The sequence below is a fragment of the Psammomys obesus genome, unplaced genomic scaffold, assembly GCF_907164565.1.
Source record: "Psammomys obesus unplaced genomic scaffold, mPsaObe1.curated_primary_1811, whole genome shotgun sequence".
NCBI lineage: Eukaryota > Metazoa > Chordata > Mammalia > Rodentia > Muridae > Psammomys > Psammomys obesus.
In genome coordinates, this window is record NW_026585689.1 from 20,218,634 (window position 1) to 20,225,120 (window position 6,487).

Here is a 6,487-nt window from a genome sequence, read left to right on the forward strand (position 1 = left end):
CTAAGCAAGAAGGAGGACCCTGGGTAAGATGATCAATCCTCATTCATAAAGGCAAATAGGATGGACATCGGAAGCAGGAGAAAACAGGGAAAACAGAGCCTACCACAGAGGGCAGTTGACAGAATTTACCCAGCAAGGTATCGAAAGAGATGCTGAGACTCATAGCCAAACTTTGGGCAAGTGTAGGGAATCTTATGAAAGAAGGGGGAGACAGGAAGACCTGGAGGGGACAGGAGCTCCACAAGGAGAACAACAGATCAAAAAAATCTGGGTACAGGGGTCTTTTCTGAGACTGGTACTCCAGCCAGGGACCATGCATGGAGATAACCTAGAACTCCTGCACAGATGTAGCCCATGGCAGCTCAGTGTCCAAGTGAGTTCCCTAGTAATGGGAAAAGGAACTGTCTCTGACATGAACTCAGTGGCTGTCTCTTTGATCACCTCCCCCTGATGGGGAAGCAGCCTTACCAGACCACAGAGGAAAACAGTGCAGTCAGTCCTGATGAGACCTGATAGGGTAGGGTCAGATGGAAGGGGAAGAGGACTACCCCTATCAGTGGACTTGAGGAGGAGCATGGGAGATGAGGGAGGGAAGGTAAGATTGGGAGGGGCCACAGCTGGGATACAAAGTGAACAAACTTTAATTAATATAAAAATAAAATTAAAATATTAACATAAAAAATGAAAATAAAAAACATTAAAATAGGTATTTCCTAAGGAATAGCTTAACTTGGTGTTGAGCCAAACATCAGATCCTGATCCAAGTTGGAACCCTGACTTGTTAAAAGCACTGTTACTAGTAGAAATTCCTGAGGGTTGCCAAACAAGGGTTCTGAAAAAAAAGAAAGAGGATGGGGAAGTGGAGGAATGGGACCATAAGAGAGTGTGAGGAGGAGGAGAGAGAGGAGGAGCAAGTGTTTTACATTTCACAACTAGCTGAACTGAATAGAAGAGATACGTTGATAAGAATCTTTGACTTTAAAACTTATTCTCAAAAATCACTTGTTTGTTACAATAAATATAAACTCATAAACTCATATTTTGTTACAAAAATATACACAATAAACATAAAAATAAAATATTAATTGAAAGAACTTTAATAAACAATTTATGAATAGAGATGCTATGGACATGGTTCAGCAAATGTCCTTGTTGTGTACTTGCACATATTTTGGATATATGCCTAGGAGTGGTATAGCCAGATCTTGAGGTAGCACTATTCCTAATTTTTTGATAAAGCTCCAGAATGATTTCCAAAGCACTTGTAAAAGTTTACACTCCCACCAGCAATGGAGGAGGGTTCCACTTTTTCCACATCCTTTCCAGCATGTGTTGTCACTTGAGGTTTGATCTTGGTCTTTCTGATTAGTAGCAACTCTATTCGTAATAGCCAGAATCTGGACACAACCTAGGTGTCCTTCAATGGAGGAATGGATAAAGAAATTGTGGTACATTTACACAATGGAATACTACTCAGGTATTAAAAACAAGGAAATAAGGAAATTTACAGGCAAATAGTGGGAACTGGACAAGATTATCTTTAGTAAGGTATCCCAGAAGCAGAAAGACACACATGGTGTATAGCCACTCATTAGTTGTTATTAGACATATAATTTAGGATAAGCATACTAAAATCTATACTCCTAAAGAAGCTGAACAAGGAAGACCCTAGGGAAGACGCTCAATCCTCATTCAGAAGTGCAAACGTGATAGACATTTGAAGCACGAGAAGATAGGAAACAGGACAGGAGCCTACCACAGATGGCCTCTGAAAGACACTACTGATCAAGGTATTGAAGCAGAGGCTGTTACTCATAGCCAAATTTTGGGCAGAATGCATGGAATTTTATGAAACAAGGGGGAGATAGAAAGACCTGAAGGGAATAGGAGCTCCCTAAGGAGATCAACAGGGCCAAAAATACTGAGTCCTGTGGGCCCTGAAGAGACTGATACTCCAACCAAGTACCATGCATGGAGAGGACATAAATCCCCTGCTCAGATGTAGCCCGTAGACTCAGTCTCCAATTAGGTTCCTTAGTAAGGGGAACAGGGGCTGTCCCTGGCATGAACTCTCGGATCACCTCCCTCTAGGGGCTGTGGCCTTGTCAAGCCACAGAGAAAAGAATACAACCAGTCCTGATGAAACCTTATAAGCTAGGGTCAGATAGAAAGGGAAGAGGATCTCTCTTATCAGTGGACTAGGGTAGGGGCATAGGAGGAGAAAAGGGAGGGAGGGTAAGATTGGGAGAAGATGAGGGAGAGGTCTGCAGTCAGGATATAAATTGGATAAATTATAATAAGTGATAATAATAATGAAAAGAAAGACATTGACAGTTTGAAAGATTAAGGATAATAATAAACCATTAACGATTTAAACCCTGAGACTGGAGTAGAAAATATTGAGATGCTGTTATTAAATATACTACTTACCAACATGGAGCCCAAGGTTTTCAAGCCTTTTTGTTTCAGAGGATTTGGGACCTCAGGCCTTTAATGTCAGTCTTACAGCATTGAATATGAATTTCTGAGTGTAGCCTCCATATCCTGCAAGCTTATTTTTTAAAATTAATATTTTATTTACTTAGTGTATGTCTGACTCTGATACTGTATTTCTGTATCTGTCTCTGTATCTCTTTATCTCTGTATGTGTTTGTGTGTGTGTGTGTGTTTGTGTGTGTGTGTGTGTGTGAGAGAGAGAGAGAGAGAGAGAGAGAGAGAGAGAGAGAGAGAGAGTTTTGTGTTTCTGTGTGGAAGGGACACATGTAGAAGTCCAAGAACAATTTTCAGGAGTGAGTTTAGTTTTTCTCCTATGTATATCTCACAGATTGAATTCATGTTATCAGTCTTGGAGATAGGTAATTTAATTAGCTAAAATACTTGGCTATTGAATAATTTTTTATTGCTCTCATTGTGTCTGATGGTCTGCTTTGGTTAAAAAAGCATAGCAATCACATAACTCAGAAGGGTGCTCTTTAGGTAGGTTGGTAATTCTTTTTAATTAATTTTTTTCACTTTACATGCTGGTAGTAATCCCACCAATCCTTCCCTCCCTGAACATCCTCCTTCCCTCTCCCTTTCCCCTTGCCCTATTTCTCAGAAAGGGTAACTCCTTTTCCCATCCTCCCCAGCTCATTAAGTTGCATCAGGATAAAGCATGTCCTCATCCCCTGTGGCCTGTCGGGCAGTCCTGCCAGGGTGAGGTGATCAAAATGCTGACAAGTGAGTCTATATCCTATGCAGTCCCCACTTCCCTTACTAGAGGACCCACATGAGACCTAAGCTGTCCATTTGCAACATCTTCGTAGAGGATCTAGGTCCAGTTCATGCATGATCATTGGTTGGTGCTTCAGTCTTAGCAAGCCCCTCTGGGCCTTAGTTAGTTGGCTCTGTTGTTCTTTCTGTGGAGCTCCTGTCACATTCAGGTCCTTTTCTCTTTCCTCCCACTTTTCCACAAAACTCCCTAAGCATTGCCCAATGTTTAGCTGTGAATCTTAGCATCTGTTTAGAGGCACTGCTGGGTAGAGTCTCTCAGAAGACTACTCTGTTCAAGCAGCTACTCCTAGGAGAAGAGGCAATAGAGACTGAAGAGGACACCTTCTAACTATTAGACAACTAGTAGAGGGAAGGGAACTCCAATCCATCCACAAAAACATCAACCCCAATTTAATCTGCCTACAAGATAAAGATAGAAATAAAGACAGGGATAGAGAAAGAGCAGATAGAGCAGAGATTGAGGGACTGCCCAACCAATGCCTGGCCCAACTGAAGACCTTCCCTTTGGGAGAGTGCCAAGCCCTGTCAATATGAATGATACTCTGCTAAGCTTGCAGACAGGAGCATGACAGGTTGGTAATTCTCTTCACAGTAACTAGACTTAAATCAAAGAGGTTGTAATACTTCTGTGGGTCCACAAAACAAAATTGTAAGTTAAAAAGCATGAATTCAATACAGCTTTCTAATCTGTGAATATGGCGTTTTAAAAAAATCTTAGTATGCTAAATAGACAGCAGTGGTAGGGAGGTCAAAGAACGAAAAGCTTGCACATTAATTAAGAAGCTAACAAGCGGCAACATTGATTCTATGGATTCACAAGTTTGCTTGCTTGAAAGGCATTAAAATGTGGTAAAGTTGCTTACTTGAAAGGCATATACAGTGCAGGAAAACAGTATACATAATAAGACATGTATACCTCACACTTATATATTTCATTTCTTTATATATAGATCTTTACTAAAATCTATTATTCTAGTTACTTTCAGATCAAGAAGGAAGTGTCATAGTTTGAATTAAGAAATCACCATCTATGTATATTTGTGATTCCTCTTCTAATTTTCTTATTAGTGACTTATATTACTATTTATTCATGTTTTCAACCTAATTGCTATCAGGTTCATCAAGTCCTGTAAGCCCCCTAGAAAATTCTAATATTCAGAGATATATTGCAGACTCTAAGAGACCACAGATGTCATCCTAGACTACTATACCCAGCAAAACTTTCAATCACCATAGATGAAGAAGACGAGAAAATCCATGACAAACCAATTTAAACAATATCTACCCACAAATGCAGTCCTAAAGAAGATGAGTGAACCCTCAACCAGGGAGTCTGCACATAGGACCTAGGCCTTCTGCACATATGATACAGTTGTGTATCTTTGTGTTCTTGTGGGAATCCTAAAAGAAGGAACAGGATCTGTCTCTGAGTCTGGTGCCTGCCCTTGGTACCCTTTGCACCTGATTGGTTACCTTATTTAAACACAATAGAAGAGGAGGTGTCTAGTCTTACTGCAACTAGATATGCTATGGCTGGTCTATATTCACTGAGACTGGCCCTTTTCTGAAGAGAAACCGAGGTTTTGTGGATGGGGGCCAGAAAGGCTGGAACTCTGGGAAGAAAGGAGGGAGGGGGAACTGCAATCAGTCAGGATTTAAATAAATTATTTTTTAAAAAAGAACAAATGAACAATAAACTTCATGTTTCTTTTAACAAAACTAAGATATTGTTGTGCAAATGATTTGAAGAGCTTTCACTGAGACATTATTCTCAAAGTCTTAATATTCATCTATGTTCAGGTAATAAAGTTTATGTTGCCCTATATATTTTGTGTCACATGGATTCAGTATTTTGAAGACCTAAGATTACAACTGCAACTTAAACAAAATGGGCTCATTTTAAAGTCAGCCTGCATGAGAAAAAGAAAGTGACAACTTTGACCTTGAATCATATCAGAAGAGCAGTTTATGGAGGGCAAAGCTGGCATAACTCCACACTGATCATGCATGATGCAGCAATTCTCCTCTGTGATGAGGCTCTTAGTGCTTGGGTATGAAGTTGTAAGAAAGTTTCTAAGCAAGGAAGCATCGTTGACAAAAATAAGAAAGGATATTAAAGACAGCAAATTGTGGAGTCATTGGCTTTGTGACTTGTCTAATGAATTACTAAAAACAGATATGTAGAAAAAGCCATTAAAAGAACTAATCACTATAGATGTCTTTTTTATTTAAAAATATTCCCAAGAGCCTGTAATCCTTCTCAGTACAAGAAAGGCTGGTTCAATCAGAACACAAATTTAAAGGTAGCCTTCTTGGTTATATAAGAAAACCCTGTAAAAAGGATACTATCTCTCACTATATATAGAATATATAAATATACATACTATGTTTATACAAATGTATTAAAAATAAAAACGAGTCTCTAGCTACACATCAGTGAGATGCATAAACATAATGTATAAAGCATTTTCTGGATTTTATAACAATGAAATAAGAAGTTTCTCAGAATACTTAACAGAATATCTTAAACTCGGTCCTCCAGCGTCTGTGTATTTATGAGTATGAGGATGGCATCTGAAGATGTCTGGTTGTCTCCACGAAGAACGTGTATTTTTACCTTTCCTAATTTTATTTACTTGCATTTTTAAACGTTTTAATGTGTGTGTGTGCACGTGTGCCTAAGGACACATGACTGGAGGTCGGAGAACAACTTTTCAGGAGTTGGCTCTTTCCTTCCACTTGGGTCCTAGGTATCAAACTCAGGTCAGCAGGATTTATGAAGGCTTGGGTTTGTACTGCATAGATACAAGCAGGCTTTGGAAAGTACATTACGCGTTTGTGAATTTTAGTTCTAACTTTCAACTGTCTATAATATCTTCTATCTAAAGAACAATGCATATTGGCAACTATGAAAAGTGAATTCAAAGAACTTCATATTCACATCTCTAAGGTATATGCTATTATCCTCCAATGTTTCCAATTAACAGAATCTTAAAATATTTCAAGAAAACCTTTTTGTTTTCTCCATTATTGTTTCTCAATCCTGTAATTTTAATTAGTACAAAATTAGCAATCACAAGCTGCTGTTTACTTACAGTTGAAAAGAACACCTGCCGCAAAATTTGCAGAGGAAAGCAGGGTGGCTGGGTGCTGTTTCACACTTTCTGAGTGATGGCTGGTCATCAGCACCTCAGGTCTTGCCTCTGGTACCTTG